Raw genomic sequence first — 14,424 nt, 5'->3', positions numbered from 1 at the left:
TATATATGTATTTTTAAATTTTTCATACTGAAAAATAAGAGACATTTTAGAGTTTCTTCATTTTAGAGTTTCTTCATAAAGCCCATTCTTTAAAAAAAAGTCATATTTTCAAAAATAAAATTAGTAGGTAGAAATCTAAAAATTTAAATATATATATATTTAAATTTTTCATACTGAGTCTCTCATAAGTCTCTGGATGGTTTCTGGTAAAATTTCAAGCCTTAGTAATTTGGTTTCAAGTAATTTTCCAGTACAACTGTCTATTTCTTCTTTACTTTACGTGTGCTGATGTGGGATACAGGACATCATTTAGCTGAAGCTACTTTCCTATAGATAAAACCAGAGAAGCTCGTTCACATTTCTGTTGAAGGACTTGAAGACACCAGGTTGGTGAGAAGCGCGCTGAGTATTTACAGAGCATCTGTTCCAGACTTATTTTGGTTTGTGAAAATGCCGTATGTCACTTCACACTCCTTTCCTGGACATAAAAACTAAGAATTGAAGACAATTATTAATTGGCCCAAAGTCTTCAGAGCTAGCAAAGGAAATGGGTTCTTTGATTTCAGTTGGATGATCTTCTAGGAAGCAAACCACCCCTCCATAATGAAACATGAGCTTACTGAATTTCCTACTAAAACAAAAACAAAAACAAAAACAAATACAAAGGCAAAAACAGAACTTGAAGGTCGATCTTTGCATACACATCTACAAGTGGACCTGGGGAGACACGAATGATACTTCTAACAAGCCTTCAGAAGAACACCTTCAACTTTGAAGAACTATCATCGCATGAGCAAAATTTTTGGAAAGTAGTAAAATTATGTGTCTTCCTATTCAAAACTATGCTACAAGAAAAATGGCTTCAAAATTGTATCTTGGGTTTTTTCTTTAAGATTTTATTTTTAAGTAATTGCTACACTAGAGGTGGGTAGGGCTCGACCTCACAAGGCTAAAGCCAACAGTTGTCTCCTTCACCAATGAGCCAGCTAGGTGCCCCTCAAATATGTATTTTTGAACACTGCAATGAAACTAGAGTTTGCATGAAGAAACAAATAGTCACATACATAACTCAGGCTGTGTTATTCAGTCAAAAAGGTACAGTGCTGTAATATGAAGATATATGAGAACGAGGACATCTCCCATTCTCCAGGCGGGTGGCTGGCTCTCCTCCACAGAGTTACACAGGGATCCAGGCTACTAATAACTGTCATTTACAACTGCCTCCTGATTTGGCTTGATTTCATTCAGGTTGGGCTTGGGGAAGGCACAGGTTGGAGGGGCACCATTTCTTTACATGCCCCATGTCTGCAAGGGAATTACGGGACTTCACCCTCAATCACTCAGGAAGAACGTAGTCCTCCATTCAGTGAACCACCAGAGGGGCAGGTTAGTTGTGGTAAAAAATAAGATAAAAGTCAATTGAGCAGTTCTAAGTATCTTCTTTGTTTTATTCAAGGATTCCTGCATGAGGCAGCAGGTAGGATGCAGCTCTGAATGAAAGAAATGTTGAAACAGTATGAAAGACTGTTATAGGCAGAAGGGACATGTACGCTCAGATGGTTGTGGCAAGGTCCCCTTCCTTTAGGGAATGGCAGGGGTCTACCAGGCAGGTAGACCTCACGAGGGCTGATGAAGTGATTTCACATTGCCTGGGTTAAGATGCCATTAGGTGTCAAGTCTCTGTTTGGTGATGTGGGGCTTGGGTTTGCACAAGTAATTCTATATTGTGCATCTTGTCTCATTTTTAACACTGTAGTGTTGGATCCAACAGCTCCAACCAGCTAGCAGCCTATTGGGGAAGGAGAAATGGTTTGTACATAGGCAGATATTCGTCTCAAGAAGGGACAGTGTGTTGGGTGAAGGATATAAATGCGGAAAACTTTGAAGGTACATTTAACTACCTTTTTGATATTCAAGCATAATAAGGTTATTACAGCATGTGTACAAATGCCTACTACAAAGTATTACAATCATAGTATGAAAGATCTGGAAAAGTGTATTTTTCAGTAGGTAGTTGACACAGTGTTTAAATCTCTTGAAGTTTGGAGTAACGGGTTTTGTAAAGTCTTTGTCCCTGTACATGGAACCACAATGGAACATCAGGACATCTGATGGTCCATTCATCTCCCCTTCAGAATAGTATTCTGAATGAAAGGCATTGGATTTCCAATTGTTCAGGAGGATTTGAGGACTTGTAAACATGGTTGCCATCGACAAAACAAATGGCTTACAAAATGAATTGCAAAACGCTTCCCAATACCCAATATGGCAATTTTACCTGTGGTGCCTTATTTTGTTTCACTCTAGCAAAGACCCCATTTAGAAACATTGCACTGAGTTTCCAGCATACCAAGAAAGTTCTCTACCAAGTTGCTTAATAGTGCAATCTCTTTCTGTCCAAATATTTTTAAATGGAATTACTCTGATGTATTCCTGCCACGTGCTATGGAGTCTTATAAACCAACTATAACAGGTTTCATAAAAATGAATAATTTGGCTCATTTCTGTTTTTCTTGTTCCTTCAAAGTCTTCTCTGAAAACAATATATTGTCTTTAAAGGGTAAGCAAAAGTAAATTAAGGTCCCCCAAATATTGGGACATGCTTTTTATTTTTTTTTTTGGTCTTTCAATGGGATTATGTTGCCCTCTTCATAGTTGATAACAAAGCCAGTTTTTAGAAGCTGCACCTACTTATATCAAAACCATGTTTCTTGTAAAAGACAGATGGTGAACACCTGAATAAAAGCTAAGAGTTCCTATCGCCTTTAAAGATATGATCTGTTTTATTCCCATGTTGCACAATGCTGTATCTTTATAACAGAATCTTTGAGGAATTATCACTTTAATAATTAAATTGCCCTGAGGCAAGCTACTAGTCTTTCCTACCCTTCATCTTTTTCTGATTCCTTTGCAATCCAGGATGAGTACACACCTGACAAGAGTCCTTCAAAGGACACAGCAAACGCTCAAGTTTCCTAGCGCTGATATTTACGTTTCAATACAAATATTGTCCGTTATGTCCTCAAGTCTTCTTGTATGTTCGAAGTGCGGGCATTTTTATCTTGGTCAGCAACTACTCTGTGCTTTCAGGAGAATGCGACCTGTCCCAAGGACTGTTCCCAGGTGAGCGTGGTTTGCGTGTGTAACCTTATCTGTTTCTCACAAAAAAGTTCAAAGATTCTTTATCCACAAGATGTGTGTGTGGACTAATCGATGGGGTTGAGAGGTATGTTCCTGCTGTTTTTTTCCAATTTATGTAGACAAGCAAAAATATCCTAGTTAATTATTTCCTATTTTCTAACCCAGAATTCACCATAACCCCTGAGACATAATTACCACTAATCATGAGAAATGAAAATAGATAGGAAAAAAAAACAGACCAAAAAAATCACAAAATGTGTCAATGAGGGACAGCAAAATGGAGAAGAAACCTCAAAACTGCAGGCATGACTTCCCTCCCGGTATCACCATTAGGAGGGATCGATGGAAGGACAACTGGTGGTTCTTGGCAAAGAAAGAACTCAACCTCCAGAGTATAATACTGAAATACCACCTGTGGACCTGCCCTTAATGTTTCAGACTAGGCGGCCCCTACAACCGAGGGAGTCAATTCCTCAAAATAAATCTCTTTGTTGCTTCTTTTTCTCTCGAAAAACCTTGCATAACAATACAGAAATCATCCCATGCTTCTTGTTCGTGATGATTGTGCACCTAAAATATATTTTGTGGCATGATTACACGTTATCATAGAACAATCTATGTGTTCTGTGTCGCTAAACTGCATGCATTTGTGTTCCTTAATCCCTGGATGGACGTTGGGTTTGGGCTCAAATTTCCTTTAGTGTACAAGACTTATTCTCAAGCAGTGTATTCTTCTAAACAATTTTCTAGAAGGATGAGGCCCAGCCACATTTATAAAAGCTCCAAGAGGAGCTGGTAATGAGAAGGGAGCCCTTTGAGAGACGACCATAACCTGCCTTTCCCCGCAAGAACAACGAAAAAATACAACACACACAGACCCACATTTAGGGACCACAATTTCTAGGAAGAGCTACAGATGTTAACTATCATGTCCCTTTCTACATCTATAGGCATGACAGATTTTTTTCTTAAGATTTTATTTATTTATGAAAAAGAGAGAGAGAGCACACAAGCAGAGGGAGAAGCAGGCAGAGGAGGAAGGACACTCCCTGCTGAGCAGGAGCCCAATCTGGGACAAGGTCCCAGGATCCCAGGATCATGACCTGAGCCAAAGGCAGACACTTAACTGACTGAGCCACCCAGGTGTCCCCACATATGCCAGATTTAACATGTTCCAAAGAGGACGTCCATAAATCAGGCATCCGATGGTGCCACTCTCTTATTGAAACCCAGCCCCCTCTTTTTCATTTTACTTAGAATCTCACCCAAAACGTTGCCAAGGCCAATGCAACCCCATTTGCTTGGATCTTTCTACACCTACAGCTGTTTCACATGCCCATGATACACCAGGCCCATCACTCATTCTTCCAACGTAACCCACCCTGTTTCTGCTGCTGGGCATTTGCCTGCCTTTTTTTGGAAGCTGACTGGGTGGTTGTCCCAACTTAAACATTTTGCTCTTTGGATTTCCTGAGTCTCCACTGAACTATGATCTTGACTGACTGTGCAATTCCAAAGGTGCAGCCTGAAGCCAACATGGAAATCTGTCCCAAGGTACACTGGACCCACAAGGCTGGAGATGATTTCTCTTTACAGAGAACATGAAGATGTCTCCCTCGCAGGAAAGAATGTGACATCATGACGATTTCCCCCTCGTCATGCTGATTTCAGCAGGAGAGCATATTGGTGTAAACGGTTAAATGGCAATAACACGCCAGTGTCCACACTTCCTCAGAGGTGACAAGAGACCCGGCAAGGACACTGATTTGGTCTACGAAGTTCTCACTTGTGTCTCAGCTTCACAGAAATAGAACAGCGAGAGTATGTAGATGAGGTATACATTGCTGGTTGTTTATACAAGGAGAGCAGAGTTAAATGGACTAATTTCAACGTGAAAATAAATCTCCCTGATAATAATTGGCCTGTTCTGCTCCTAAACCTTGAGTTATGGAATAAAAATGAATGCCGCAGCTCCCTACGAGACTTGCAGATTGCTTTTTTTTTTTTTGCCTTTGCGTATTATGATAATTAAGATTTATATGGATTGCCAAGTTTCATGGCTGTGGTTGAATCCATAAGATGTCCTTGTCTATGGAAACCATCATCTCTTGAAAAAAGATAGTGATGATAGGTAAAACTTTTCTGCTATTTCAAGGAATTTTTGAATGCTGGATTCAGGCAATTTAATATAATAAATATTGATTGAAGACCTAACATAGTCAGGCTGAGCTACAGCCTTGGGTATATTCATATATAAATAGGAGATAGCCTTTGGCATCATTGTACTTACTAGCTAATGGGGGAGGGTCATGGATAAAACATCAACTGTCTACAGTGGTGGTGTAACAAGGGGTAATTTTACTTCCCCACTGCAGGGGACACCAGGCACTGTCTGGAGACATTTTTGGTTGTCACAAGTGAGAGTTCTTCTTCTACGTAGTGGTAGAGACCAGGGATACTGTTCAACAATTTATAATGCCCAGGAAAATACTGACCGCCACCCCCCACCTTCCCATAGCAAAGAATTATGCAGCCTCTCATGCCAACAGTGTTGAAGTTGAGAAATTCTGTAAAACATAGTTTTTATTTATTATTTTATTTATTATTTATTTATTTATTATTTTATTTACTTATTTTATTTATTATTTATTTCTGAAGAAATAACACATGAGCAAAATGGATATAGAAACACCATGTGGCTGTTGAGTACCATGGAGGAGGAAGGATTTGAGAGCCTTAGGAAGACTCTGAGGGTGGCTATCAATAAGAAATCCAATGGTATGTGTACCCTACATGTATACCCTTTAAAGAGTAGCTTTCATTTCATGAAAAGACCCATATTTAAAACAAAGGAAGCTGGAGTCGGACTCCTGATGCTGCCCATGGACAGGCATCCCTTACTGTGAGCAGGAAGGCATTCATGATGTCATTCAAGACATCATGGTGGATGGACACCAACTTCCTTCCACTAGTCACACCTGAACTGAGAGCAGCATGATCATCTTCAAATCTAAAAACAGGCTTGGGTCCTGTTCAAGCTTTTCACTAAGCAAAGTCCTGTTTCTAACTATAGGTGTGAAGTTAGGACATTGGTAATATCAGAATCATCAAACAGTGTGCTTGAGACACAATGAAATCTGGTCTGGAAAAAGGAAATTCCTGCAAACTTTGCCCCTGGCCTCAGGTGGACAGATCTAGACATTGAACCTCAAATAACTACATGTTTATGTTTTACTTTTCCCTAAAAGAGTAAGTAGAATATCTGCCAAGCAAAAATGTTTGAATATTTGTGGATTTCCATTGTTGGCACATTTGTTTAAGATCGCTGGGCTATGATTAATGCTATGTCAAAACCCAACGCTCTTCAAAGTAAACAGGTACACTTGAAGATCATCAACTACCTCAAGATGGCAAGAAAATGAAATGTTAGGTCAAACAGAAGGGAGAGTCCTCTATTACAGACTTGGGCTCTTATGTTGGGAGGGCTGGAAAGGATGGGAGAAGCCATGAGGATTGATCTTACTGTTTATGAATTCATGAATATCTGCTCCACATCAGTTTGAGGCAGAACGTTCCTTTGCAAAAGACATGCTTGAGAGGACACCAAATTCTGGAAGGTTTTGTCACAGTCAAAAGGAACCCTGAGGAGACAGCAGATTCTCAGTTGTTCAGGAGTTCAAAACACCTTAAAGCAAAGCCAATCTATGTCTCCATGTCCAATCCTAGACAGTGTATATAAGCAAAGACATTGTCTGGTTAGTTCCATCTGTGCATTTATTTATAAGGCTTTACCGGTAGTCCACACACTGGGTTCCGTTTAATTAGCTAATATGATTAAGTGATTCTACACCTAATGTTTTGAAGACTGGAGTGAAGAGATTCATAAAATGGGAAGACGATAGTTCTCTCCTACACATGCCAAGTTAAGACTTGCTCCTAGCTTTAGACAATGTAAATGTGATTATTTTTAGAAGAAGGTAGAGATCCTCACTTAACAATTAAAAATATGTATTGCCTCCCCGTGCTACTTGTCATTCTGAATCACTAATATTAAGTGATAAGACATACAATATATAACTAGTATGTCTTAATATATGCTAGTGTGTCTTAATATATGCTTAATATATAATTAGTATGTCTTAATATATGCTAATATGTCTTAATGTTGCTGTATTAGCAAAGAAAGAATATAAATTAACTCTTCATTTTCATGATATCATAGGATATCACTTGGTACTGCAACTCTACTCCTGATAAAATCCTAAGACTGTGTGGGGTCTGTGCAGTTGGGTGGTAATGGAGAAGCTGTTATGTGATCCTAAACGGTGGCCTGTTTAGTGGCTTCTCATTTGGGATGCCAGATTCTTGAACCAAGCTTGCTTTCAGGATTCATCCATGTGATGATCCGCTTTTAATTACACGTGAGGAAATGTTCCTACTTTGCTTTGACTCCTAGTTCGTAAACAAAGAAATTCACTGCCTGTGCTGGAACACCCATAATTGATGTAAACCATGTATTTGTTGATTTTCAATCAAATTGTCTTAATGTGTGGGTATCTCTCCAACTCCACAGAACACTGTGTACACACGTAAGTGGGAACTGCTTAAGGGATGACCTTGATTGATGAGTTCAGTGTCTTTGCCACTGAGAATTACACAAATACATCACCCATGTGACAAAGGGGGTGTTTCTGGTCTGGCCAAGGTGACAAACAGAAATGTCATTGCTCTCCTTAAAATGTCCTGCTTCTGTTTTTCCTATCCATGGTCTTAGGTGTTTACTTATCTTATGCACAGAGTCTGCATACCTGTGGCTGGGATGAGACCACCATGGGATAACAACAGTGAGCTTGACTCTGTTGGTCAGATTAGTATTTTAAGAGCCTCTGCTGTGTGAGGGACAATCCAGGGAAGGGAGGCCATGAGAATGTGGAAGGGAGGTCATGAGAATGACACCTTTGGTGCAAACCCATCACTATATCAAGGGATAAAAATGATGTTTCAGATCTTCTAAACATTGGGCAAGGGTATCATAGCTTTACTACACAAACAGCCTTTAATTTATCAGTGTTGGCTTCAGGATGTTCTTCTGATTTATTCTGAACTAAAATAACCTACAAAACTGGGGATTCTCATCCCACTGATGCTTACAAGTTATCCTTCCTTGAAGCAAAAAAGCAAACGATTTTGATAGAGAACACAGTTGTGGGGGTGCCTTGCTAGACAAAAGGTATTTATGTGAAATGACTTTAAAACATTCCATGTAGGATTTGGTGAAGATGAGGTGTTTCTTTGAGATGACTGGACCCAGGGAAACACAGGTGAGGATGGTAGGCATTTTGTTACACTCAAGACACTCAAACGTTACATCTCTCTTTTCTTGGGGAGACAGAGATAATCTTCTAGCATGGAAGGTAAGAAAAAATTTTATTCTGGGTCATACACTTGAAGGATGAATATTCATCGTCCACCAATATTAAAACATCACATCATATCTTTCTTGCCAGTTTTATTTAAATTTTAGCATTAAATCTCAAGATTTCATAAGTGCTGGTAAATATTTTTATGGAACTAAACAATGACTGTGAGTGTGTACATAATTTTTTTCTCCTTGTGCTTTGCACTGATTTTACTTTTCCAACTGTGCCCATCTAACACTAGGGAGCTCAGTCTCCATAGAAGGGAGAATCTGTTTTCCTCAAAAATGGGAGATTAAACTCCTTAATCCCAAGTAGTATAGAGTCTCATGAGAAGTCAGGTGCAAACTACTTCCCACATTGTACAGAATCCTAGTTTCCAACAGCATCACTGTGTCTCTGTCTTCATATACCCTACAAGGAGAGGGTGTTTAGTGGCGCTAATGAAGGTTTGCTTCTGAAACCACTGTTTCAGGCCTGTTATCGTGAGATTAACTGACAGTTAATTGCATCCCAGTTAATCCCCAGATGGGATTCTCTTCCCAAAGAATCCCATCATTCTTTGTCTTTGAGACAAAGAACAATTTCTGCTTAAGACTCTAAGAAGAGTGGATTTCTCAGTACAATAAATGACTTGAGACTCCCATGGTGGCACAGTCCATTGGACATTCCAAGAGGAGTTGATATAACAGATGTAGAGAGGAAGGTATTTGAAGATATTTAAGGAAAGCGTAAGACAATGAGAGAGATAATCCACCAAGGTGGGAATGATTTAACCCCAGAGTTTCATAAGAAGTTCAGGTAAAGACAATGGAAGACATACAGAGATCTCATTTATCAATGAGCTTGTATTGTAAAAGAAATACAGTCCCGTGTGTAGTTTAAAATAATGATCAGTCAACAAATATGCCCACAGTTCTTTAGTTGACCAGAAATCTGGATGGAATATGGGGTGGTGGGGGGGTGTGATATATAAAATATTTGGTGAATATAGAATTTAGAAGCATTTAAAATTTAGGAAAATGCTTTTCCCAAGCCACGTGTTGTTGTTAATATCACTGAGGAGAATGATGCTGCTTTAATTTCCAAAATGGTAGATTCATCTTCAAAGGACCTTTTGTTTCACAGAATATTTTCAGTGTTCCAAGAGCCCTTAGCAAAGGGTGCATAGGGAACAAGGAAATCTAAGGCTGCCAATAATCCTATGCAAAATAATTGAATGTGGTTTAGTTATGGAGGAAGGATGGAAACTGGGAAGGACAGATACAGACAAAGACCAAATCAGGGGGCAATGGGAATGGCAAGGTCAACACCATGCCTGGGAGACACATGATCAGTGTGTGTCTGGGGTGCTGAGGGAGTTGGCAGGGTAGTTATTTCCAAAGGTACTGAGTTTTACTTTACGTGTTCTGTTGAGATGCTCCAATTCCCAGCCAGCTCAAACTTTCAGTCCAATGTACAGAAGGACATGCATGTATGTGCCATGTCTGTATTCCCAGGAAAGCTGTAACAAATGGCCATGAACTCTGTCCTGGCAGAAGAAACACAGCCAGGGCAGAGGGGACTCAGATACTCCTGTGATGTCTTCACGCAGGGCTGGTGATGCATCTGTTACTCAGATCTAACATGACCACTGTTACTTTCAGCCCTTGATTTGTGCTCTTTTGTACAGATGGGTTTGTTGTTTCTTGTAACCTATCTATAATCTATTATCTATCACCTGTCTATTAGTTATCTTTTTATCTATTTATTGATCACTTATTATAATCTACCTGTCACGTATCATCTACCTGTGTATTTATCCATCCATCTACATCCATCCTTCTATCTCTCTCTCTGTCTATCAATCCATTCTACCATCCATTCATTTTTCATCCATCATCTATCACCCATCTGTCTCTCATATCTGTCACCTATCTACTTATCCATCCATCCGTATTTGTCTATCTACCTATCCACCGTATCTGTCCATCCATCCATCCATATCTATCTATCCATCCCTATATTTAGCTATCTATCCATCCACCCTTCCATAACTATCCATCTATCATCTATCTACCTATCTATCCATCATTTCATTGTCTATCATCTCTCTCTCTCCATCATCTATTTATCCATCCATCATCTCTCTATCCCTCCATCCATCCATCCATCCATCCATGAATCTATCTACTTTATTTTTATTATCTTACTGAATTACCTAGGACCACTCTTCCATCTTTTTTTTTCCCTCTCTCTCAGTGTTACCAAATATCCCACAACATAAATTAAAAAATAAATAAACCAACCAACCAAACAAACACCTAAGAATTTTTCAGCAGGCTAGAAATAAAGAAAATACTAAGTTGACTTTTAAAACAAATGGAAAATGTTTCTAGATGGAAGCCCAGAGATGACTGAAAATTTCACTAGTGACAGTTTAAGAGTTGACCACTGTGGTCTTCATACAGTGTAATAACAATGGCTCACAGAGGGGTGTGTGTGTGTGTGTGTGTGTGTGTGTGTGTGAGAGAGAGAGAGAAAGAAGTCAATACAATCAATGAACACACTAGAGAAAAGCACATGAAAACACTAGAAAAGAAGGCAAGAGATGATAAATGAGGATAAAGTATCATTATAGATTCACAACATTGTCTGTGATGTTCATTTTCACAACACTTGAGGAAGGCATTCCTTCATATTTTATCTTCCAGGGTAAACACCATAGTAGAGTTGAAAAGTAAACCATTGTAAGAGCAACCAAAAAGGTAGAAATGCATTAATATAAAATTATTTAATCTATCACACAATGTAAAGACACTCTATTTATAACAGATAGTAGCATTCTAAATAGTACAATGAAAAAATATTGAAAGGAAATAAAAATCCAAATATATGCAGGGTCCATGAGACAAACCCTAAACACAATAATAGGTAAAGTTTAAAAATTTAATTCTGGAGAAGAGTGTTATCATGAAAACACTAATGAAAATAGAGCTCATGCAGGAATACATCAAATAAAATGAAACACAAGGCAGAAATCATGATGAAAGATAGTGTGGAGTACTGCCTATTTTAACCAGAAGACATGCAAGAGCTTGAAAAAATTTGTGGGGTGTCTGACTGGTTCAGTCAGTAGAGTATGTGAGACTTTATCTCAGGGTTGTGGGTTTGAGTCCCATGTTGGGCATAGAGATTACTTAAAAAAAAAAAAATCATGGAAAAAAAAAAGAACTTCCAAATATTGAAATCAAAATTTCACATATCATAAGGAGAAACAGGCATGTTCTTCATATAGACTACTGTAACATGTCTACCGACGTTGCTGAAAGAACAGGAAATAAGTGATTAGAAATGATAAAGATGATATGGAAACACAGGGCACCTGACTGGTCTACACAGAATGATGTGGCCAGCAGCTACATATTGCATGCTCTCTCCAAGGGCACAATGCTGACCATATGCTGGATTATAAAACCAATGTCACCACATTGCCTAGAATGAAAACAGCAAGGATGTGTACATCCGCCATGGTGGGATTAGCAGAAGTTACAGAGCAAAAGGACCACTTGGAAAGTTCCCAGTGTTTGCAAATTAAGGGAAACACAATTAACGAACCTACGGGGATGAAAGAGATCAGCACAGACAATTAGAATATAGTTTGGATTTAATGGTGATTAAAGTGAGACTTCCTGAAAGCTTTGTGGGATGCACTTAGACACAGAAGTAAAGATGAGCCTTAAATTTACACGTATATCCCTGGTTTTAATGCTAAAAACTGCTGCTAAAAATACTTGCCTGAAAAGAACCTAGATGTCCATCAACAGATGAATGGATAAAGAAGATGTGGTGTATATATATATATATACAATGGAATATTATGCAGCCATCAAAAGAAATGAAATCTTGCCATTTGCAATGACGTGGATGGAACTAGAGGGTATTATGCTGAGCAAAATAAGTCAATCGGAGAAAGACAACTATAATAGGATCTCCCTGATATGAGGAAGTGGAGATGCAACGTGGGGGGCTTGAAGGGTAGGAAAAGAATAAATGAAACAAGATGGGATCAGGAGGGAGACAAACCATAAGAGACTCTTAATGTCACAAAACAAACTGAGGGTGGCCGGGCAGAGGGGGTTGGGAGAGGGTCATGGGGTTATGGACATTGGGGAGTGTATGTGCTATGGTGAGTGCTGTGAGGTGTGTAAACCTGGTGATTCACAGACCTGTACCCCTGGGGCTAATAATACATTATATGTTTATTAAAAAATGTTTAAAAATTATATAAAAAAAAAGAACCCTACATAATAAACTTATTCCTCAATAGGAAAAGAAAAAAAAAAAAAAAAAAAAAACCTGCCTCGGGAAGTGATACCAAAAAGCACAACCCACTGTATTCACAGATGCCCAAGGAATGGAAATCAAAGTCAGAACAGAAGGTAAAACAGCAGGGGCGCCTGGGTGGCTCAGTCGTTAAAGTCTCTGCCTTTAACTCAGGTCATGATCTCGGGGTCCTGGGATCGAGCCTAAGCAGGGAGCCTGCTTCTCTGACTACTTGTGATCTTTCTTTGTCAAAAAAAAAAAAAAAAAAAAAGGAAAGAAAAAAAGAAGGTAAAACAGTGAAAACAGTAATGGTTACTGAAATTATGAAATAAATATAAATGAAAAGTTTCCTGATCCACAAAAGCACTGAGGATTCCTGCTTGTCAAAAAAAAAAAAAAAAAAGACTCAAAACTCCACAAATTAATGAAAAGGTTGCAATTATCATTGGAGGGTGTAATCAGGAACAAGGGATTAACTTTGGGAGAGGTAGAAAGCCTGTGTTGCTGTCCATCCGTCCACTCCTTTCCCTTCCAACAGCTTCCCAGGAGCCAGGTGACTGAGCAATTTTCTCCAAGAGGACCTCTTGCCAGCGCACTGCCCAGAAATCCTTTATCTATAGAGGATTTTTTTTTTTTTTTAAACAGGTGGACTTGACCAAAAGCTTGCTGACTGAGAAAGCCTCTTTCTGCACATTACCAGTCGGAATGCATGGTTCTCAAAGACAGGTGCAGCACATTACTAGTTAGATGTTAGGAAGTCATACAATGAGTCTTAGTTGACACAAAAGGATAGACATCAGGCAAATGAGGTCTCTGGCCACGTTGGAAAAGAACTGGTAATGCACAACACTGGGGTGTGGGAGACGTACAGACGTGGAGATCAGATGCACACTCACAAGTAAGCAAGGGACAAAAGAATAAATCAAAAGGGAATTGGGGAAACAATTTGAGACCAACAATAAAAACAACACTCCAAAAATATATAGGATATGTCTAGACTAGTGCTTAACAGGCCATTAGTGTAAAAATCTATACTAAAAAATAAGACAGTCTTGGGGTGCCTGGGTGGTTCAGCAGGTTAAGCATCTGCCTTTGGCTCATGTCATGATCTCAGGGTCCTGGGACTGAGTCCTGAATCAGGCTCCCTGTGCAGCAAGGGGTCTGCTTCTCCCTCTGTCCCTCCCCTTGCACTTGCTCTCTCTCTCAAATAAATAAAATCTTTTTATAAAAAAATAAGACAATCTCAAAATAGTAACATCACCATCCCCCTCCAGATCTACATTAAGAGAAGCAAATTATATGCAAACATTATAAATACTGACGTGTGACTAGATGAAGCAGAATATGGAAAAACAATACAGAGAAGTGAGTGAAATCTGTGAAATCTAAGGTGGGTTCTTTGTAGAGATCAATGAAATTGAAAAGAAAAAAAGAAGAGGACTCCAATTATTGAATAATAATTATGAAATTCAGTTAGTAATCAAACACACACACACAAATACACAAACTGCCCACTAAGAAAAGTGCAGTCCTGGTGGTTCCACTGGTAAATTCCAACAAA

This window comes from Lontra canadensis, unplaced genomic scaffold (assembly GCF_010015895.1).
Source record: "Lontra canadensis isolate GAN:19392208 unplaced genomic scaffold, GSC_riverotter_1.0 scaffold68, whole genome shotgun sequence".
Lineage (NCBI taxonomy): Eukaryota > Metazoa > Chordata > Mammalia > Carnivora > Mustelidae > Lontra > Lontra canadensis.
The sequence above is the reverse complement of the archived record's forward strand: the minus strand, read 5'-3'. Positions refer to the sequence as shown.